The sequence below is a fragment of the Geotrypetes seraphini genome, chromosome 2 (genome assembly GCF_902459505.1).
Source record: "Geotrypetes seraphini chromosome 2, aGeoSer1.1, whole genome shotgun sequence".
Taxonomy (NCBI): domain Eukaryota; kingdom Metazoa; phylum Chordata; class Amphibia; order Gymnophiona; family Dermophiidae; genus Geotrypetes; species Geotrypetes seraphini.
In genome coordinates, this window is record NC_047085.1 from 501,081,122 (window position 1) to 501,105,423 (window position 24,302).

The 24,302-nt window shown below is 42.4% G+C and overlaps 1 protein-coding gene and 1 pseudogene across 7 annotated transcripts in view; one reads left to right on the forward strand and one right to left on the reverse strand.

The window, feature by feature from the left end:
* The window catches only part of ATG9B (autophagy related 9B), a 136,048-nt gene that overhangs the window by 106,276 nt on the left and 5,470 nt on the right, over positions 1 to 24,302 (reverse strand). For all 7 annotated transcript variants that reach the window (XM_033932088.1, XM_033932087.1, XM_033932091.1 and 4 more), the window contains one exon: positions 11,992 to 12,113. The gene's annotated coding sequence lies outside the window, so the exon portion shown is untranslated. The remainder of the gene's footprint in view (positions 1 to 11,991; positions 12,114 to 24,302) is intronic.
* LOC117354950 lies at positions 3,657 to 10,627 on the forward strand (annotated as a pseudogene).

Consider the following 24,302-nt stretch of genomic DNA (forward strand, 5'->3'; position numbering starts at 1 on the left):
TCCTATTTGTTTTAAATGTGCCAATATGTAACTTCATGGATTGCTCCCTAGTCTTTATACTTTTTGAAACAATCAGTTCAAATTTACCTGTTCAACTCCATTCAGGATTTTATAGACCTCATTCCTGGAGGAAAAGTCCATAGTCTGTTATTGAGAAAGATATGGGGGAAGCTATTGCTTGCCCTGGATCGGTAGCATGGGATGTTGCTACTCTTTGGGGTTCTAGAATCTTGTTACTCTCTGGGGTTCCAGAATCTTGCTATTCTTTGAGATTCTGCATGGAATCTTGATACTCTTTGGGGCTCTTCCAGCTTTCCCCCCTTGAAATAATCTACACATACGCCGATGATATCCTTGTCCTTCTTGAAACAGACCAGAACCTCACCAACCTCCACGATAACATAACATCCTGCATAATGAGACTCCACTCCTGGTCCCTCTTGGTACAGAGAAACTAAATGAATCAAAAACAAAATTACTCTGGCTCGGCCCAAATTTAGAACACCTACCCTCCCTCTTCGCACTACCCTCAGGCGCTGCCTTACACCTTGAGTTCTCAAGCAAGGTCCTTGGCGTCATTATTGATTCCTCTCTCTCCTTCAACAACCACCCCAACTCCTTGACAAAATCATGCTTTTTCAGCCTCCACATGCTAAGGAAAGCAAGACCCTGCTTCCGCCAAAAACATTTCGCCGCCCTTGTCCAATCCATCATCCTCTCCAAACTTGACTACTGTAATGCCATTTACCTATGCTTAACAAAAAAAAAAGCCTCCAAAGACTCCAGCTTATTCAGAATACAGCAGCCAAGCTGATCTTTGCAAAAAGTAAATCTGACCACGTCTCCCCACTCCTGGCCAATCTTCACTGGCTCCCAGTGATTTCCAGAATCCAATTCAAATGCTCTTGCCTGGCTTTTAAGATTATTCACGGCATCCTTCCTTCCCTAATCCCACTTTCCTTTAACTCCTCGTGCCCTGACTCCACCAGGACCCGCCCATAAATTAAAACTATCCTTCCCCTCCCTACATGGTATTCTCCACGCAGGTAAACTGGAAAAATCACTTCTATTCAAAATCACAGGTCTCTGGAATGACCTTACCATCCCGTTGCGGAACCTGAGCTCCCTCTATTTATTCCGCAAGCAACTAAAAACCTGGCTCTTCTCTAACATGTAATTTCTTTTTTCCCTTACTTTTCCACTCAACTTATAAACTTATGTAAACCTTTTCCTACCCTTTCTCATTTTTAAGTTCTTGTAAACCGTGCCGAGCTCTACTTCCGTGGAGATGATGCGGTATATAAACTTAAGGTTTAGTTTAGTTAGTTTAGTTCTAGAATCTTGTTACTCTCTGGGATTCTAGAATCTTGCTACTCTTTGGGGATTCTGTATGGAATGTTGCTACTGTTTGGGGTTCCGGAATCTTGCTATTCTTTGAGATTCTGCATGGAATCTTGATACTCTTTGGGGCTCTAGAATCTTGTTACTCTCTGGGGTTCTAGAATCTTGCTACTCTTTGGGGATTCTGTATAGAATATTGCTACTATCTGGGGTTCCGGAATCTTGCTATTCTTTGAAATTCTGCATGGAATCTTGAGACTCTTTTGGGTTCTAGAACCTTTTGTTACTCTTTGGGATTCTGGAATGTTGCTACTCCTTGGGTTTTGGCCAGGTACTAGTGACCTGGATTGGCTACCGTGAGAATGGGCTACTGGGCTTGATGGACCATCGGTCTGACCCATTAAGACTATTCTTATGTTCTTATCTCCCCTTAGCTGTCTCTTTTCCAAGCTGAAGAGCCCTAACCTCTTTAGCCTTTCCTCACTTGAGAGTCCTTCCATTCCCTTAATTATTTTGGTTGCCTTTCTTTGCACCTTTTCTAGTTCCACTATATCTTTTTTTAAGTATGGCAGCTCCTAACACCCTGCTAGAAGACTGATTTAATACTGCTTTCTTTGATGTGATCCATATGAATTATTTGGAGTTCATGCATGGGGATACTGGCTTGAAAGACAAAGCAAATGCTTTAAGAGTTGCCGATGTGGAAGCTCTCACAGGATCAGAGCTGAGAATTATATAGTCGCATGCATCTTCCCTATGACTTCAGCATTCCAGGCAGACTGACTGTTTCATTGCTTAGCACCAGATACACCCAGGACACTGGAATGCTGCACATATGCAAGGAAATGACTCCTCAGCATACCTGAAGGGAACAATCAGCTTTGACAAATGTTCACAACAAATGCCAGTCAGGTAAGCCCAACAGGTCCAGACAGGGTTTATAGCACGTGCAGCCAAGGTTGGCTTGATGACACACATCTATTTACCTTCAAACACAAGCAGCCACCTCCGCTTGATCTAAAGCAGACACACTCTCACATTCTGCTTATAAACCCAGCAGAGAAGAGGAACAAGAAATAAAGACATCAAAATGGTTTAGCTTGTTCAAATACAACACTAGAACACATAAATATTGCTAATTGAGCTATATGGAAAATTTAATGTCTTTCCTGATATTTTTTCCATTAATAGCAGCAGATGAATCCAGAGACTTGTGGGTTATGTCCATCTACCAGCAGGTGGAGATAGAGAGCACCGAATTGAGCTCTGTCCCATAGGATGGAATACTCCTTGGTCAATTAGTATTCTCTATCTTCAGCAGGCAGATGGACATGTTTCCACAAGCCTTTGGTTTCTGTGCCTGTCAGATTCTGTTCTAGGTCTCCTGGCTCAGGAGAACTTTGGAGTGTTCTGACTGAGCAGTGTAGGAGCTATATCTGGTTCCTTCCCCACCTTGCTCCCTCTTCAATTCTTGCTCGACTCCTTTCCCACATTTTTTTTTTTTTTTAAACCTTCAGGAGGTGAGAACTGTGATATTTTGGTCAATGCTGACTTTGTACATTCTTGGAGACTAGTTGTTTCCAGGCAGTGCTAATTTTCTCAGAAAAACAGATTTGCTAAGCCAGGTGAGTGTTTCTCTAAATTTTTAATCACCTTTGGGCTGGTTCGTAGTTTTACATTCTCTTTTCCCTGATGGTGGCAGAGATAGTCAAGCAATGCTCTCGTTGTGGTAAGCAGAGAGCAGTTTGGGGGCAATGTTTGGGGGGGGAGGTGTTCTGCCTCTTCTTCACTAGATCCACCATTCTCAGGATGAGTTAGCAGTTTCCCATCCAGGGAAATTAGAGCTGCATTCTCCTCAGTCACCTGTGGCCATATCTCAGCACCACAAAGCTGTTCCCACAGTTACAGTTCCCGCTATTTCGGTGTCTCAGATTAATGTTTCTGGAATGTTTCCTTTGAAGAGCAGCTGGCTATGCATGGACCTTTTTCCTCTGAAGTCTCTTGGGTTCCTTTTTCCCCCAGAATTTGTTTAATTAATGCAGAGTCTTTTTGCGTAAAAGTTCTATGCTGTCATAGAAACATAGAAGATGACGGCAGAAAAGGGCTATAGCCCATCAAGTCTGCCCACCCTACTGACCCATCCTCTTAAGTCTTCTCCTAATGCTGAACCACTTCCTCTGTGTTTCCATGCTGTGCTTGGCAATGTGCAGGCTTCACAGCCTCCACAGGCAGCCCGGGAAGCCAGAGGCACTTAACTTCTCTGTCTGAAAGGGATTCTTTGCCTCCACTTTCTCCCCCTCATTCTTCAGAATATAATGCAGAGCTGCCTTTGGAGGTGTTCATCTCCTGAAGAGCTAGAGGAAGGGGAGATGGTGGTTTCTGAGGCGGATAACCCCAAAGCGGTGAGTATCTTTGATAGGGAGGCAGTCCCATCCTTTAGTACCAAGGACTTGCAAGTGCTCAACATTTCTTCGCCTGAGGAGCTACTTCTTCTAATCCTAAAATGGCTAGCACCAAAAAGCTGGCTAGGGAGTTCTTTTATTTTTGAAGGTGCAGTCTCCAGAAAGAAACATGAGAGCAGATAAAGGACAAATGGCCCTTCAAGTCTGTCCATCCACAGCATCCATTATCTAATCTAATCTAATCTAAATCTTGGGTTTATATACCGCATCATCTCCGCAGATGGAGCTCGACACGGTTTACATGGTTAGGGAAGGAACGGAACTCCAGTGGAATTATATAAGTAAGAGAGAAGAGAGGTTAGGTGTGAGAGTGCCAGGAGCGGGACGGGGTTACGTTCTGGAGAAGAGCCAGGTCTTCAGATGCTTACGGAATGGTAGAAGGGGGCTCAAAATGCGGAGGGGGGAAGGGAGACTGTTCCAGAGCTGAGCGATTCTGAAAGGGAGGGAAGAGCCAAGTTTACCAACAAGGGAGATGCCTTTTAAGGAGGGGTAGGATAGTTTTAATTTTTGAGTGGATCTAGTGGAGGTTGGATTTGAGGAATTCCAGGATAGAGGGATAAAAGGAGGGAGGATACCGTGGAGGATCTTGAAGGTTAGGCAGGCACATTTAAAGTGGACCCTGGAAATAACGGGAAGCCAGTGGAGTTTGGATAGGAGCGGTGAGACATGGTCAAATTTACTTTTTGAGAAGATAAGTTTGGCCTTAAGAGATCCCATGTGCATGTCCCATGCTTTCTTGAATTCAGTGTTTGTCTTCACCACCGCTTCGGGGAGACTATTCCATACATCGACCATCCTTTCTGTAAAAAGTATTTCCTTAGATTACTCCTTAGCCTACCACCTCTTAACTTCAGCCCATGCCCTCTCATTCTGGAGTTTCCTTTCACTTGAAAGAGCCTGGCCACATAAGTATTTAAAAGACTCATAGAAACATAGAAACATGATGGCAGATAAAGGCTAAATGGCTCATCTAGTCTGCCCATCCGCAGTAACCATTATCTCTTTCTCTCTCCGAAAGATCCCACATGCCTATCCCAGGCCCTCTTGAATTCAGACATAGACTCTGTCTCCACCACCTCTTCCGGGAGACTGTTCCACGCATCTACCACCCTTTCTGTAAAAAAGTATTTCCTTAGTTTACTCCGGAGCCTATCACCTCTTAACTTCATCCTATGCCCTCTCATTGCAGAATTTCCTTTCAAATGAAAGAGACAAGACTCATGCGTATTTACATTACATAGATATTTAAACGTCTCTATCATATCTCGCCTCTCCTGCCTTTCCTCCAAAGTATACAGATTGAGATCTTTAAGTCTGTCCCCATAAGCCTTATGATGAAGACCACACACCATTTTAGTAGCCTTCCTCTGGACCGACTCCATCCTTTTTTTATCTTTTTGAAGGTGCTGCCTCCAGAATTATATACAATATTCTAAATGAGTCTTATACAGGGGCATCAATACCTCCTTTTTCCTACTGGCCATTCCTCTCCCTATGCAACCTAGCATTCTTCTAGCTTTCGCCATCACCTTTTCAACCTGTTTGGCCACCTTAAGATCATCACATACAATCACACCCAAGTCCCGCTCTTCTGTCGTGCACATAAGTTCTTCACCCGCTAAACTGTAGCATTCCCTCTGGGTTTTGCAGCCCAAATGCATGACCCTCCCCCACCTTTCCTCCAAAGTATACATATTGAGATCTGTGAGCCTGTCCCCGTACACCTTATAACATATACCACTAACCACGAGACAATGCAAGAGTTAGTTATGGCACAGTGAGTCACTACAGTGGTTGGATCTACAGCCTCAGCACCCTGGGGTTGTGAGTTCAAACCCCGCGCTGCTCCTTGTGACCCTGGGCAAGTCACTCAATCCTCTATAGCCCCAGGTACGTTAGATAGATTGTGAGCCTACTGGGACAGATAGGGAAAATGCTTGAGTACCTGATTGTAAAAACCGCTTAGATAACCTTGATAAGCGGTATATCAAATCCTAATAAACTTGAAACTCCAGATGCTGCTCTAAGGGTGGTCAAGGCTATGTCTTGCCTGTATTCTATTTCTCAAGGTGGATTCTCTGATGGCAGAAAACCAAGAAGACCACATTGCCAGTGGAGGGAGGCATAATTTGCTACTCTCTCTGCAGGCTGTGGTATTCCCATCAGGTACAAACTTGGTATGATATAGTAGTAAACCTCTTAGAGGGATCCATTTTTCTTGTTTTTAAGCCAAAACAAGACGTTTCTGAGGCACATAGAGGCTTTAAAAATCAGTCCAATGAATCCAAGATGGCCACCGCAGCTGCACATGGGTGCCAAATAATAATAATAATAATGACTTTATTTTTCTATACCGCCAACACTCAAAAAATTCTAGGCGGTTCACAGAATAAAAAGAACTGGACATTCCAGTGATGATACAAAACACACAAAAAGGCAGTACAATATTTCAAAAATGAAAAATACAGTAAGGAACTATGACATAATCATCAATCAAGTAACAAATTTTTTGAACAAATACGTCTTAACCAGTTTTCTAAAGGTGCAATAAGATGCAGATTGTTGAATTAGATCGTCAAATATATTTGAACTTTATCTGCTTGATAAGTCAAAGATCAATCAAAATACTTTTTATAACGGCAATGTTTGGGATTAGAAAAAGTGAATAAACCAGTACGCCGAGTAGGCCTTGTCGAACGGTACAATTCAAAATGAGAAAGGAGATATAACGGAGCTAATCCAAATAACGTCTTATAGCAAATACAAGCAAATTTAAAAAGTACTCTTGCTTCCATTGACAACCAGTGCAGCTGACGGTAAAAAGGGTTGACGTTCCTGTTTTTTTAATCCGAAAATTAAACGGACCACTGTGTTTTGGATTAGCCTTAATCTTCCTAAGATGGTTTTATAAGCTCCCAAATAGATTATGCTGCAGTAGTCAAGAATAGATAAGATTAATGCTTGAACTAATAATCTAAAAGAAGTAGGATCAAAGTATTTTTTAATGGAACACAATTTCCATAATGCAAAGAAGCATTTTCTTAACAAGCATGTCGGTATGTTCCCCCACGGTTAAATGGTGGTCAAGTGTAACTCCTAAAATTTTAAGAGAAGCGACTACTGGATATTCTTGTCCTCTTAACCAAAGCAAAACTGCCAAAAATTTAGTAAAAGGGGTTTTGGAGGTGGGGAACCTAAGATCTAGCCCCAGAAACCCCAAAACTTCAATATAAAGACCCCCTGACAAGCCCCCATAGCAATCAATAGGGAGTACTCACAGTGCAGCTGGTATGTGCCTCTCTCAGCTCAGAAGCAGGCTGGAGAATGATGCCTCAAACAAGCAAATCCAAAAGGCAAAAAATAAGTGTCAAAAAGAGGACACAGCTTGTTTCTTCTGGCTGTCACTCAGACTGGGTTACAGTCCGAATCCCTGGACCCCACTTCACTCCTCTTCAGGGGAGATGCAGCTGGTGCCAGATAAAGTCTTCAGGACCAACCCTGGCACCAAACAGCCAGCGTTCAAGCCCCAAATGACCAACTAAACGGATGAGCAATGCTCATAGTTAATGGTCCCCAAGCTACCACAGAGTTAGAGCAGGTTGACCAGGCAGGTGCCCTGCAACAGGGTCTTCCTCCTGGCAAAAGTTCATACCCACACAATGTAGATATGTGTCTCCACTGAGGCAGAGCTGGCCCAGTAGTGTTGGGTACCTCTATAACACCAAAAAAGCATCCAAGGTGGTTAAAAAAAACCCTGAAAATAATAAATCTGAAGAACAGAGCAGAACACCGACTCCTTCCAACTCATGTGTAGAAGGAAGAACTGAGGAGCAGAGCAGAGCAGAGTCACAGGAGAAGCTAAAGAAAAAGATGGACAGGATGCGTTCTACACCAAACTCGCGAGTAAAGATAAATAACCCATTGGTCAAGACTCGTATGTCTTTTGCACTCGAAAGATTCTTTCTGAGCACATGGTCCAGTTCTCTGTGTCTTGTGGGTCTTTTCTTATTGGATATTTTATCTCTGTGTATGCTGAGCAAGTGGTCTGACCTCTCTCTTTATTCTCTCAGGGCTGTAAGAAGTTGCATCTCTCTGATCTTGCTGTGCATGCTTTAAGACCACTGTAATTCCATCAAGTTTTCTATCCATGTATTTACTGCATCCTATAGCACTCCTTAGCATCCTACTGTACACCAAGGCATTCCACTGTAAACAGCATTGTCATTTAGCATGTGGTGAACTCCCTCACAGCTCCTTGTGCCTAGGGAAAGCTGGTTGAGAATGGCCTCTGATAGCAGAGGCTATAATTCTTTCCAAGCAGCTAACTATAAATCATTTTCTCCTCTTTGGGGGGCTACCACATTAAAGAAGAATTGGTTAAGAATCAAGAGTCTATTCTGGTGATGTTACATGTTTACAGTACTGAGTTTACACTGCATACCAATCACCCAGAGAGTGAGAAAACATAACACACAGCCATAGTCAAGAGTGCATTCACTCCGGAATGGGTGGTGGTGGACTGGAGGACAGGAGGGATGAAGATAAAGACAAAACAAAACATCAGATCCCCTCCTACATAAAATCCAAGCTACCCATCTACATCCCCACCCGCACCCTCCGCTCATAAACAGAGATACGCCTATGCATTCCGCCCGGAAGGTCCCTCTTCTCAGAAAACCGCCCGCAAACGCTCCTACAGCCACTTCATTCCCCAACTCTGGAACCAACTCCCCCCTCAACTCAGACTACAGAACTCACTAATGACATTCCGGAAAATGGTAAAGACCCTCCTCTTCAACTAAAGGTCACCCTCAGTCTACACCCAACCCCCTCAAACCCCACCTCTACCCTTCTTTCTCCATTCTAATCTTCTGCCTAAATTTCTGTATAGTCCACTCTCAGCCTATACACAAATAACTTGTATCTAAACTAAACTACTTATATTTAACTTACTGTTCTTAATTTGCTGTATAGTCCCTATATCTAAACTGCTGCACAGTCTCATATGTCCAAGTATTTAAATCTACTGTATAATCTTGTATGTCCAATTCACTCCATTGTGAATAAGAACATAAGAACATAAGCAGTGCCTCTGCTGGGTCAGACCAGAGGTCCATCATGCCCAGCAGTCCGCTCACGCGGCGGCCCATCAGGTCCAGGACCTGTATAGTAACCCTCTATCTATACCCTTCTTTCCCCTTTTCCTTCAGGAAATTATCTAATCCCTACAATTTGACTTATTGTCTAATCCCTACAATTTGACTTATCAGCGATATTTTGATTCAATTGTTAGCTAATATTTACTAATGTTTACTTGTAAACCGTTCTGATCTACTGGGAGGACGGGATAAAAATCTCAATAAATAAATAAATAATGTTAAATACTGTATTTTTGTTTCCTTGTTTGGTACATGTAATTTTGGGCAATAATAAAAAAGTCTTAAACATAAATGATGAAGAAGTAACAAGGGAAACTGGAAAGCAAAGGATGACAATATGAGGCTCCAAGAGGGTTAAATAAGGAATAATATTGGAACATTTTTCTCCACAGAAAGGGTGGCAAATGTATTGAAAAGCCTCTTAAGGGAAACAGTAATGGCAAACAGTAAAAAAATTTTAAATAGCCTATGATTAAATCACCTCTATACTATAGCAATGAGTAAGTGGAACAAGCAGACTATGGGGCACAGAACAGGCACTGGTTTGGATACCTATTTTAAGCTTATTCTATGATGACAAGTGCCGTATTTTTCGCTCTATAAGATGCACTTTTTTCCCCAAAAAAAGTGGGTGGAAATAAGGGTGCATCTTATGGAGCGAATAGCCAAATACCCCCCCCCCCCCCCCACACACACACACCTTAATTACTCCGGCAGTCCAGTGCTGTAGGGCAGGAGCTTTCAGCCTCCTGCCCTTCCCTCTGGCTTTCTCCAGAGCAGCAGCGGCAGAGTCAGAGCGGTACAGAAGGCAGGCGTGAGTTTTTCATTTTCTGCCTTGTCCTGCATCGTTCCGTGAATGGCTGATTAATGATATGACTCCTCCCCCTAGGGCGTCGCTGGTTGGACCCCTGCTGGCTGCGTGACCTCCAGTCAGACAGGAAGCGGAAGGAGAGCGCTGGATGCCTGCTCAGATGAGGAGAGTGAGGGGACGCTCGCAAAGCTCGAGCACATTCTGTGTGTGCGGCTCAGGGCTTCGGGAGCAGAAGCAGGGGCTGTGTTGGCAGAGAAGAGTTGCGACTTTAGCGGGCTCACTTTGTCTTTCTGCCGTAGGTGTGCCAGCATGCCACCTGGGGAAAGGGGTGCCATTCAGCGAGCTTCTCCAAGTGGGTCTGGCTGAAAGTCGGGGGCACCTATTTCCACCACCCAGCAAACGTTGTACAGGGATCCCAAATCATTCCTGTATCAGGAATGATACTGTGTCTGGCCAACCTGGACCTGGATTCGGACAAGGATGAACCAGGTGCTTATCTAATAGATTGAGACCCAACCTACTTTGGGCCAGTACTCAATTATTTGAGACATGGGAAACTTATCATTAACAAGGACTTAACAGAAGAAGGAGTGTTGGAGGAAGCTGAATTCTACAATATGGGTTCCCCGTATGGCTACGGGCGGGACCACCAGTCAGAGTTTCTGCTGATTGTGTCAAGGGACGTGAAAGGGGAAGAGACCAATTTCCAGAAATGCAGCAGTGAGCTGGTGAGTACTGGCTCTTCCTACAATTATGGAAATGAAGATCAGGCTGAATTTGTATGCATTGTCTCCAAGGAATTGCACAACACACTAGGCTTGCCTGCCCTGTGCTCTGTCCCGGCCTACCACTAGACCACCAGAGGGGCGACAGTGTGCCGAGCCTGGCAAGGAGTGTGGGGTTGGGTGCAGAGCCTGGCAGGGAGTGTGGGGTTGGGTGCAGAGCCTGGCAGGGAGAATTTGGTTCAGAAAGTTTTTTTTCTTGTTTTCCTCTTCTAAATCTAGGATGCATCTTATGGAGCAAAAAAATACGGTATGCTCCTATTTTCCTTTATAGAATACTAATGCAAACAGCCAGAAACATGCTTAGATTTAAGCCATGGCCACTTACTTTAGCCCTACAGCTAGTATAAATGCCCATGCCTAGATATTATCATGTATGCGAGATAGAATTCTACCATTTAAGTGCATATCTGTGGCCTAAGCAATCTACCAGCAAAGTACATGCCATCAACTCAGGCATGTACTTTTCTGCTAGTCTGTATTCTATAAATGGCCATTTCCATGCCTTCCTGATGCTTATGATTAGAGCAGTGGTTCTTAACCTTGTTGGAGGTACTGAACCCCACCAGTTTCATATGCGTGTTCACCGAACCCTTCTTTATTCCCTTAATTTTGCCGGAGCTAGACTAGAATTACTCAACTTGGCATTGCAAATCATGCAATTAGGACATTGACTCCCATCACGTTCCGTTATACATGTGAATCCATATTGTACATATTCGTCCGACCACTTTCGTATTTTGCTCGACATAGTTAGTAAGGGATTAAAATATTAAGATAGGTATTACACGACGTACCTTCACAACAGTTACAATTCGACTACTGTGCGCATCAAATCCCCTGCAGCACAGATAGGCCAAGCGATGTTGCGTGATCACCTGCAGCCAATTATGGACAAGCGGGGGCGTATCATCATGAATCATAAGCGCTTCGGTCACGTTCAATCATCTATCAGTTAAATCACAAATTTTGATCAGGAATTGATTGATGTATATAAGGCGTTAGTTACAGATTGATAGATCAAGAAACCGAGTACACGATCAGTCTTGATCAAAATCACTGAATAACTGATAGATGATTGAACGTGACCGAAGCGCTATATGAGTCGGTGGTGTGTTTTGACCTCCGCCGAACCCGCGAGACTGACTCACCGAACCCCTGGGGTTCGGTCGAACCCAGGTTAAGAACCACTGGATTAGAGACTTAACCCCACAGTGACTAAACTTTGACTTCTCAACTGCCTTACCTCACTGTATGCTGTGAAATAGCAACTAGTTCTGACTACTTAATTATCACACTTTACACGTTTTATAGAGACTGCCCACAAAGCTTCCAGGCATGACACCTCTTTTTATACTTTGGATATAGTGACAGTCTTCTGATCCCCCTCATCTTTCTCTCCTTGCACTTTTAGTAATTTCAACAACAGGTATTACCTCAGTTCTCAGTTGGCTGGTTGCAGAATGATCCCAGGAAAAGAGCTGGTAATAGCCCCGGGTTGGCATTACCTTCTTGGATCTTCTCAGCTATAAAATATCAAGCTGTCTTCCAGGCCTTCCTAGAAGAAAAACAGAAAGAAAACTCAAGAACTGTTCATTACTGCAAGAGTGTGTACGCTGCACTTCAGGCTTTGCTGAGAAGGAAACCTATTTTTATTCTCTCTCATATCCACTGGAAGTTCACAACTTGAAAATTACACTTATGTTACAGACTGATGAGACTCCATGAAACTAATATAAGAGGTTAAAGAGATGTTGGTTTTCTTACTTCCTAAAGGCAATATTCCTAGAACTGCACCGATTCTGTGATTTGTTTGCTTCCCTGACCTTCCTCTCTCAGTTACCATACATCTGAATAAACAAGTACAGCTAAAGAAATACAGTGGATGAAAGGGCACCCAGACTGCATAGCCAGCATCCATCCTTTCACTGAAGCTTTTTATGCCTTTAAAAACAAACAAGGATGTTCTAATTCAGCTAAACATCTACTGAAATATTCAGCCGTTTTGTATCAACTTGCCAAAAGGGACTTTAGCTCTCTAAGGATATATATGTATTAGTTTGCCCCAATAAAATACTACTGCACTTATCAATGTAGCATTACAGGTGACAACATTAAGCAAATCGTTTATGGCTCTAGAGGTATTTCTTTTATGGATGCCAGTTAAAGGAGTTCAGAAAAAAAAGATTGGAGTGGGTGGTTCGGTTCGGTCTTAATATCTTCGTAAGGGACCTGGCTCAAGGGCTTCGAAGGAAAATTGCATTATTCGCCGATGACGCCAAACTATGCAACATTGTAGGCAATAGCTCAGTGCCCGACTGCATGACGCAGGACCTACACTTACTGGAACATTGGTCCTCAACTTGGAAACTAAGTTTTAATGCTAAAAACTTGGAAAATTGCATTATTCGCCGATGACGCCAAACTATGCAACATTGTAGACAATAGCTCAGTGCCCGACTGCATGACGCAGGACCTACACTTACTGGAACATTGGTCCTCAACTTGGAAGCTAAGTTTTAATGCTAAAAATCCTTGGCAACAGAAATCCATGCAAAACTTACACCCTAAATAGTGAGACCTTAGCAAGAACTACAGCAGAACGGGACTTGGGAGTAATCATTAGCGAAGACATGAAGTCTGCCAACCAAGTGGAGAAAGCTTCATCCAAGGCTAGACAAATGATGGGTTGTATCCGAAGAAGCTTCGTCAGCCGGAAGACCGAAGTTATAATGCCGTTGTACAGATCCATGGTGAGACCTCATCTGGAATATTGTGTACAATTCTGGAGACCGCATTATCAAAAAGATGTGCAGAGAATGGAGTCGGTTCAGCGAATGGTCACCAGGATGGTCTCAGGACTCAAGGATCTCCCATATGAGGAAAGGCTGGGTAAATTTCAGCTATACTCACTCAAGGAGCGTAGAGAGAGGGGAGACATGATTGAGACGTTCAAATATGTCACGGGCCGTATTGAGGTAGAAGAGGATATCTTTTTTCTTAAAGGACCTACAGTGACAAGATGACATCCGTTGAAACTCAGAGGTGGGAGACTTCCACTGCAGGTAATTCAGGCCAGCAGTACGCTGGACTTCAAGAGAAAATGGGACAAGCATGTGGGATCACTTCAGGGAAGAATTTAGGGGGTGGGTCATTAGAGTGGGCAGACTTGTTGGGCCGTAGCCCTTTTCTGCCGTCATCTTCTATGTTTCTATGTTTCTATTACATGTTAAGAAATAAACTGTTGACATTCATATTCCTTGCAGCCAGCTTGGCAACAGCTGCCAAATGGTATGTTTGGTTTTCAGATATTATTTAGGTGATGAAGAGGAAGATCAGCCATTAAAATAACAGTTACTAATGTGTAACTAAAAGCAGTTCACCATCAGTCATACAAACAATGAACTGCTTACCAGCAAAAACCCAAAGACCCTTTTGGGAATATGCGTTTACTTCTGTGGCTGCATGGGGTCGGGTGCCTCACTTTCTGTAATTAGGCTAATGTGCTCAACTCCAAAAGAAAGATATATGTGATTATCAGGAAAGCAACTATTTTCTGTAAAGACAAACTGCTCACCTTGTCCCAACAATGGAATTCAACACAGGATTTTCTTCAACAAACGTGAAATAAAACTGCTTTTGGTGAACTGTAAACTCTGGCTCCCTCCTCCCTTTTTTTTTTTTTTTTTTAACGGGAAGAAAATCTAAAATAAAAATGAGCCCTATGGGTGGCTGGAGTAAGACTCCAACCTTTGAAGAGGCCCCTAGAGAATACAGACTGCTACACAGAAATGAGGAAAAATGAAGGCAGATAAAGATCATATGGCCTATCTTATCTGTGTAACCACGCCATCCATTATCCCCAAATCTGGAGTCTATATCCAAGCAATACTATAATGGTACTAAGTGAATTGAAATCCAAATCACAGCCCTGCATATCTACTCAATAGAACCTCAGAGGTAAGGAGTGGCCTAGTGGTAGAGCTGCTGCTCCTTGTGACCCTGGGCAAGTCACTTAATCCTTCTTTGCCCCAAGTACAAAATAAGTATTTGTATATACGTAAACCACTTTAAATTTGTAACAGCAAAAAGGTGGCATATAAGAACAAAAGAATAGCCTTACTGGGTCAGACCAATGGTCCATCAAGCCCAATAGCCCGTTCTCACAATGGCCAATCCAGGACCCTAGTACCTGGCCAAAACCCAAAGAGTAGCAACAGTCCACCATCTCAAAGAATAGCAAGATTCCGGAACCCCAGTGAGAGCAACATTCCAGAGCTGAGATTGTGATGTCATAATGCCTCATTCCACAGTGCCTCAGAGCCAACCTCATCAGTGATGTCACAATGGCTTAATTGTCCTAAACTTGGCTCATGTAAGAGCATAAGAACAGCCTTAGTGGGTCAGACCAATGGTCCATCAAGCCCAATAGCTCGTTCTCACTGTGGCCAATCCAGGTCACTAGTACCTGGCCAAAACACAAAGAGTAGTAACATTCCATGCTTCTGATCCAAGGGAAGCAGAGGTTTCCTCCATGTCTTAATTTCAGACTATGGACTTTTCCTCCAGGAATTTGTCCAAACCTTTCTTAAAACCATCTATGCTATCACCTTTCACCACAACCTCTGGAAACGAGTTCCAGAGCTTAACTAGTCTCTGAGTGAAAAAATATTTCCTCCTATTGGTTTTAAAAGTATTTCCCTGTAACTTCATCGAGTGTCCCCTAGTCTTTGTCATTTTTGACGGAGCGAAAAATCAATCCACTTGTACCCGTTCTACTCCACTCAGGATTTTGTAGACTTCAATCATATCTCCCCTCAGCCGTCTCTTTTCCAAGCTGAAGAGCCCTAACCGTTTTAGTCTTTCCTCATATGAGAGGAGTTCCATCTCGTTGCCTGCAGGCATAGCCTCAAAAGGCTCTTCTTCCCAGTCGGCCGCTCTTCAGGACTTGAGAGACCTCTCACCGGTAGATACAGATGATGATGATGATACTTTTACTTTATTTTGTGCAGATGCTGCTTCCATGGCAAAAGACCCATGGCTCTTTAGATCAGGGGTGTCCAACCTGCGGCCCTGTGAAGTATTTTGTGCAGCCCCGGTCGAGGACGATGCAGTGTTTTCCTCTGCTGCCCCCGGGTGTTTACCGTCTTGTCAGCTCCCTCCTCTGTCTTGCTGCAGCGTTTGTGCGGCCCCAGAAATATTTTTTTGACCAATGCGGCCCAGGGAAGCTAAAAGGTTGGACACCCCTGCTTTAGATCCTCATCTGGCTTTAGAATCATGGGACGATCCCAAGATTCTGCATTTATTTAAAGTTGCTATCTTACCGGATCTTTTTTTGGAGTCTGCATGAGTTCAGTTTAGATGCTCAGCCAGTTCCTTTTACCTCCTCCTCTCTCTTGTGTGAAGGGAGAGGTCAGCCCTCATCGTTTCCCTGGCATTTCAATATTAATATCTTGATCTCAGAGCAGTGGGATTCTCCGGAGGGGTCTCTCAAAGTAACGAGAGCTATGTCGTGGCTGTATCCTATGGCATAGAAGTGTTAGCAGGTTTTTAGTCAGCCCAAAGTGGATTCCTTGGTTGTGCAGGTTACTATGCGCACCTCCTTCCGAGCGAAGGCAGCGTGGTGCTCAAGGACATGCAGGACTACAGGAACTTCCTTTTAAATGAAAGAGACTTGTCTCATGTGCTTTTTTTATTGATTTATTTATAAGATTTGAAAATTATATTCCAAGCATAACATCTTGTACAGAAAGTGTGATCCAGGCATAAAATACAATTAATGTTAAGTCAAAATCCCAGAAGTAACTATTTAACCGGAACACCCTCAAGTCCTCAAAAAATAATATGGATCCAAGATTATGAAAAAGAGTAATTAGTTAAGAACATAATCAATTATAAGTATACTAGTAATCTGCTGCTAAACAAAGAGCTAATTTACTAATTGGGTGCAGTTGTTGATGTTGTTCCATCATTCTCAAGATGCTTTGAGGAGAGAAAACTTACTAGCTGTGTCGAATCTACAAAGACATATTTAATTGAACAATATCTAATAACACACTTGCAAGGATATCTGAGGAAAAATTTACCCCCTAACTGAGTCACCCTGGGCTTTAACATTAAAAATTCTCTTCTTCTTTTCTGAGTCTCCCTCGAGACATCAGGAAATATTTGAATATGACACCCCAGGAAGTCTCTAGATCTATTCTTGAAGAAAAGTTTAAGGATCCAATCCTTGTCTGGAGCCAAAGCTACAATCAATAAAAGAGTGGCTGGAATAGCCACTTCACTTTCAGATTGTTCCAATAAAGCGGAAACGTCCACAGGATCTTCCTGAAGGTTACCGTCATCTTCTTTATTTTGTGGAACTTGAGATTTAATAGGCAAATAATAAGCCCGCATAATGGGAGACAGTGAATTTTCTGGGATCTTCAAAACCTCCAAAAAAATAACGTTTTTTGTCTCATGCGCTTTTATGCTATGTAGGTATTTAAACATCTCTTATCATTTCTCCCCTCTCCCCCATTTCCTCCAAAGGATGAAAATGGAAAAGAAATTCAAAAATGAGTGGGATAAACACAAAGGCATGAAACCAAACAAGTTTAGCAGTGATTAGATGGCAAAACCAATAACGGAAAAGCAAAGTCAGTGCCGGGCAGACTTCTATAGTCTGTGTCCCGATTATAGCTAAACAGATTCAGTTTCAGTAGTTGGAGATCACAACCAGTGTCGGGAAGACTTCTTCAGTATGTGCCCCAATTGTAGCTGAAGAGATTTGAAAAGGATGGAATTGGGCTTTGATGACAGCTTCAGTAGCTGGAGAACAAGGTTAGAGCCAGACAGACTTCTATAGTCTGTGCTATGAAAATGGCAAGGACAAATCAAGATAAGAACACAACATAAGAATAGCCATAATCTCAAAGAAGCGTGGGATGAACACAGAAGATTTAGAATCAGAAAATAATATTAAATATTGAACTAGGCCAGTACTGGGCAGACTTGCACAGTCTGTGTATGGCCGTTTGGTGGAGGATGGGCTGGGGAGGGCTTCAATGGCTGGGAGGGTGTAGATGGGCTGGAGTAAGTCTTAAAGGAGATTTCGGCAGTTGGAACCCAAGCACAGTACCGGGTAAAGCTTTGGATTCTTGCCCAGAAATAGCTAAGAAGAAAAAAATTTTAAAAAAATTTAAATTGAATCAGGTTGGGCAGACTGGATGGACCATTCGGGTCTTTATCTGCCGTCATCTACTATGTATATGTTACTATGTTATAATTGGTCAGACCAATAGTCCATCTAATCTAGTATCTTGTTTTCCCAGTGGCCAATCCAGGTCACAAGTACCTAGCAAAACCCCAAATAGTAGCAACATTCCATGCTACTAATCCCAGAGCAAGAACTGGCTTTCTCCATGTCTGTCTCAATAGCAGACTATGGACTTTTCCTCCGGGAACATGCTCAAACCTTTCTTAAACCCATTTATGTTAACCACTGTTACCACATCCTCTGGCAACGCGTTCCAGAGCTTAATTATTCTCTGAGTGAAAAAATATTTCCTCCTATTGGTTTTAAAAGTACATCCCTGCAACTTCATCGAGTGTTCCCTGGCCTTTGTAATTTTTGTTGAAAAGAAAAAGAAAAAAAAAAAAAATCGATTCACTTGTACCAGTTCTATACCATTCAAAATTTTAGGACTTCAATCATATCTCCCTTCAGCCGTGTCTTTTCCAAGCTGAAAAGACCTAACCTCTTTAGACTTTCCTCTTACAAGAGGAGTTTCATCCCCTTCAACATCTTAGTCGCTCTTCTTTGAACTTTAAGATCAAGTGTGCATATGTAGTATCACATCATAATTTATGCTATGAGTTTATCTTGTTGGGCAGACTGGATGGACCAGACTACCATCTGCCATCATCTACTATGTTACTATGAAAATACTTAAAAAGACTTAAGAATAATCCATCTCTGTTGACTCAAAGGTTTACCAGTTAAAGCTGTAAAGCAGCAGTGAATACTAACAGTACACTCAGTTGCATAAGTGAAAATTTTGTGGACAAAGGTTCGGTATTGGTCACTAGTTAGTTACCTTGAGTATTGTGTTGAGTTCTGGAGGCTATACCTTCATAAGGACAGAAAACCAGAGGACATAATTTGAGGTTGAGGGGTAGTAGATTCAAGAGCAATGTTAGGAAATTCTACTTTACGGAGAGGGTGGTGGATGCCTGGAATCCAAGTTTCCAAGTTTATTAAAATTTTTGATAAAACACCAATCATGCATTCTAAGCATTTAACAGTTAAAAAATTAAAAAGGGGGACAATTAACAGATTTATTAATGGCATGACAGTATTTACATAGTAACATAGTAGATGACGGCAGATAAAGACCCGAATGGTCCATCCAGTCTGCCCAACCTGATTCAATTTAAATTTTTTTTTTTCTTCTTAGCTATTTCTGGGCGAGAATCCAAAGCTTTACCCAGTACTGTGCTTGGGTTCCAACTGCCAAAATCTCTGTTAAGACTTACTCCAGCCCATCTACACCCTCCCAGCCATTGAAGCCCTCCCCTGCCCTTCCTCCTCCAAACGGCCATACACAGACACAGACCGTACAAGTCTGCCCAGTAACTGGCCTAGTTCAATCTTTAATATTATTTTCTGATTCTAAGTCTTCTGTGTTCATCCCATGCTTCTTTGAACTCAATCACAGTTTTACTCTCCACCACCTCTCTCGGGAGCGCATTCCAGGCATCCACCACCCTCTCCGTAAAGTAGAATTTCCTAACATTGCCCCTGAATCTACCACCCCTCAACCTCAAATTATGTCCTCTGGTTTTACCATTTTCCTTTCTCTGGAAAAGATTTTGTTCTACGTTAATACCCTTTAAGTATTTGAACGTCTGAATCATATCTCCCCTGTCTCTCCTTTCCTCTAGGGTATACATATTCAGGGCTTCCAGTCTCTCCTCATACGTCTTCTGGCGCAAGCCTCCTATCATTTTCGTCGCCCTCCTCTGGACCGCCTCAAGTCTTCTTACGTCTTTCGCCAGATACGGTCTCCAAAACTGAACACAATACTCCAAGTGGGGCCTCACCAATGACCTGTACAGAGGCATCAACACCTTCTTCCTTCTACTGACTACGCCTCTTTATACAGCCCAGAATCCTTCTGGCAGCAGCCACTGCCTTGTCACACTGTTTTTTTGCCTTTAGATCTTCGGACACTATCACCCCAAGGTCCCTCTCCCCGTCCGTGCATATCAGCTTCTCTCCTCCCAGCATATACGGTTCCTTCCTATTATTAATCCCCAAATGCATTACTCTGCATTGAATTTTAGTTGCCAGGCATTAGACCATTCCTCTAACTTTTGCAGATCCTTTTTCATATTTTCCACTCCCTCTTTGGTGTCTACTCTGTTACAAATCTTGGTATCATCTGCAAAAAGGCACACTTTTCCTTCTAACCCTTCAGCAATGTCACTTACATACATATTGAACATGTTTGGCCCCAGCACCGAACCCTGAGGGACTCCACTAGTCACCTTTCCTTCCTTCGAGCGACTTCCATTAACCACCACCCTCTGGCGTCTGTCCGACAGCCAGTTTCTGACCCAGTTCACCACTTTGGGTCCTAACTTCAGCCCTTCAAGTTTGTTCAACAGCCTCCTATGAGGAACTGTATCAAAGGCTTTGCTGAAATCCAAGTAAATTACATCTAGCATATGTCCTCGATCCAGATCTCTGGTCACGATTTACCTTTTGTAAAGCCATGTTGCCTCGGATCCTGTAACCCATTAGATTCAAGGAAATACACTATCCTTTCTTTCAGCAACACTTCCATTATTTTTCCAACAACTGAAGTGAGGCTCACCGGCCTATAGTTTCCTGCTTCATCCCTGTGACCACTTTTATGGTCACATGGAAACAACGGGATAGTAGGGAGAAATACAATGCGCTCCCGAGAGAGGTGGTGGAGAGGAAAACGGTGACAGAGTTCAAAGAAACGTGAGATGAACACAGAGGATCTAGAATCAGAAAATAGTAGTAAATATTGACCTATACTGAACTAAGGCCAGTACTGGGCAGACTTGGTCTGTGTCTGTATATGGCCTTTTGGTTGAGGATAGGCTGGGGAGGGCTTCAATGGCTAGTAGGGTGTAGATGGGCTGGAGTGAGTTTTGACAGAGATTTTGGCAGTTGGAACCCAAGCATGGTACCAGGGAGAGCTTTGGATTCTTGCCCAGAAATAGCTAAGAAGAAAAAATTAAAAAAATTTAAATTGAATCAGGTTGGGCAGTCTGGATGGACCATTTGGATCTTTATCTGCCATCATCTACTATGTTACTAAGAAAGGCTACTAAAATGAAAGAGGACTTGCAATATATACTGTACAGCTAGGAGAGACTTAAGGATCTTAATATGTTATTGCTAAAAGAGAGAATAAAGCAGAAGCTTTTAAACAAATTATCCATAGAAAAGGCAACTCAAGGGCAAGTGGTCATACAGTAGGATGATTGCTTCTTTACTAAGAGAGGTAGATGCCTGGGACAGCCTACCTTCAAATTAACATGTAACATAATATAGAGAAAACTTTTTATATATAAAAGTCTATGGGGCTCATAATTGAAAAAGAAAAACGTCCCAAAACCGGCCTAAGTCGGCACTTGGATGAACATTGTCCAAATACGCCCAAGTGCAGATAATAAAAACGGGTTTTGGACGTATTTCTAAACGACCTAGGCCTTCATAGTGCCGCTGAATGACCAAAGCTAAATGGGGCGTTTCAGGAGGCGTGTCGAGGGCAGAAGTTGGGCGGGATGTGAGCCGGCTTAGACTTAGTCATACTGCATGTATAAGTTATACATGCACAGGATCGACGGAACTTGGACGTTGTGACTTAGACCATTTAAAATATGTCTAAGTCACAAAAACCCACCTAAAGTCACCAGATAAGCACTGCACACACATAATACAGACCCCCACACACTACCCCAGTGATCACTGACCCTCCCCCATAAAAATCGTAATCACACCTTTCAAATTCAGCCTCGAGACCATCATCACCTGGCAGCTTGGCATAGGAAAGCCTAGTCGTCCAGCACAGAAGTGGCTTAAGCCATCCTGGGGGTGGGTTAGGGACTCATGGAGGAGGACCCATGCCCATAAGCCCCTGTAATCACTGCATTGATATTGAAACATGTGCACTCCCCTATATACCCCCCAAACCCTTTTTTACTGGCATATAAGTGGCTCCTGCAGCCATAAGGGCTATTAGGGTGGTAGATAAGTGGGTCTAGGGGATTCTGGAGGTGGTTTGGGGGGCTCACCATGACCTATAAGGGAGCTGTAGTGAGACGAGACATGGCACCCTTTTTGTGAAGTTCACAGCAGTGCCCTGTAAGGTACCCCACTATTTAGGTGCCATGTCTGGGTGTTCAGTCCATCACTTTGCAGACCCCTCCCACGTCCAACAGGGCTTGTTCTAGGCGTTTTTGACTTGGACAAAAAGTTGGACGAAAATGTGGTATAAAGATTTAGCAACTTGGATGATCAGATCGGCAGGACGTATTATTGGACAATTTTTGAAAGAAAAAATATTTTGGATATATTTTTCAAAAATGTGTCCTAGGTTGTTTTTTTACTTTGGACGACTTGCGACTTAGATGAAAACGGACTTAGACATTCCTTTCAATTATGCCCCTCTATGCTCATAATTGAAAATAACTTGACCCATGCTTTCTGAATATAGACAAATCTGTCTTGTGTTTAATCATCTGAAACAAATTTATATCAAAAGAGTCTTGTCATTGATCATTGCCCCTGATGCAAACCATGTTTTACTACAAACTTCTACAACAAAAGTTGCTCCAGAATTTTTAATATTCATTCCAGCAATAAAGCGGTCTCAAACTCAAACCCTTTGGAGGGCCTCAGTAAAAAATAGTTTGTCTTCTTAAAGAAATGACAATTTTGCATGAGGTTAAAAAAACAAAACAACTTAACAGAGTATTAATTAAGTTCTCATGTATCTGCTTTAAAGCAGTGTTTGGTATGCTTCCAGGTTATCTCATCCCTCATTTTACCTTGAGTTATTCTAATAAGAGCTCACCTGTTTGCATATCCTTCAATAAAACTCTGTCATTAGAAAAGGTTCCTTGAGAGAACCTTTTCCTTTCAGGCGGCCAAAATGAATATATGGCTTGCAAAAATTATTTTAGAAGCTTCCTCTTACCTTGACTTTAGAAAACAGATAAAAACACAACTATTTAATAGGCTAGAATCTTAATGTTGTTTATGCTGTTAATCTAATTTTTTATCCTATTTTTAATTGTTTGTATTTTTCTATATAGTTAGCATTTTATTTTGATTAATCTTAAGAAGATTTTAATCTGATGTATGCATTTGTATTGTATATATTGCATTGTATGTACTGTGCTTGATTGTTGTAAACCACCTAGAACTTTCGGGTATGGCGGTGTATAAAAATAAAAAATTATTATTAATTATTATTATTAAAGTAAATAATAATAACAACAACTTTATTTTTGTATACCGCAGTACCAGAATAGTTCAGCGCGGTTTACATGACAAGAGACTGTACATCTACAGCGAAATTTACAAATAAGTCAATCAATATAACTTAGCAAGTCGGGAGCAGGCAAGAAGGAGATAGAGAGGTTATAAACAAGTCAATCGGCGTGGCTTAGGAAGTCGGGTGCAGGTAGGGAGGAGGCAGGTAGGTGGGAGGTACAAGGCATAGTTAAAAGTAGAGTTACAAGGAGGGCGGGAGTCAGAGATATTTGTCAAAGAGATAAGTTTTGATTGACTTCCTGAAAGTTTGGTAGGAGAGAGAATTAGAGATGAGAGTGGATAGACATTTGTTCCATTTGCATGCCTGGAACGCCAGGGATCTGTCAAGGAATCTCTTGTAGATGCAGCACTTTAGGGACGGGAAGGCAAACAAGTGTGTGGGTGGGGCCAGGATGGACAAAGTGATCTGATAGGTAGATTAGGGTTAGGGTTAGGGTTTTGAAGCAGAGGCAAGCAAATTTGAAGATAATCCTCGCCTCCATAGGCAGCCAGTGCAGTTAGTCAGAACAAGTCAGTTATGAGCACAGAGAAGGAAAGTGTGGCGTAGTGATTAGAGCTACAGCCTCAGCACCATGAGGTTGTGGGTTCAAACCCCGCGCTGCTCGTTGTGACCCTGGGCAAGTCACTTAATCCTCCATTGCCCCAGGTAAGATAGACTGTGAGCCTACCAGGACAGATGGAGAAAATGCTTGAGTACCTAATGTCAGCCTTACATTACTGAATGCTGGCTGTCAGCATTTCTGATGGCCTAACCAGAGTATCAGGACTCTGGGATATTATATTAAACAATCTGGCTCTGGAATGTTAGTGCAGATAGACCCTAAAAGCCCCTGCTCAGAACCCACATATCTTGAGTATCCAGATTCCTACAGTGCTTGAATGGAACAAAAGAAGTCAGACAAACTGATCACATCTACCATTCCTGCAAGTGTCACACCTTCCTTCTCAATTAAGGAGCATTGTCTCAAACAAGTACTAAATTATGGCACAGAGAGATGCTGGAAAATATGTACTTACCAACAATAGATACTATTTTTAGAATAAGACTTTAAATTCTACTGTATATTATTTAAACTATAAATTCCTTGAACACTGTCCTAATATTGCCTCCACTCTACTTATCTTTTCCGAAGCCTTAAAAAAACTAATTTTTTTTTTTTTTTT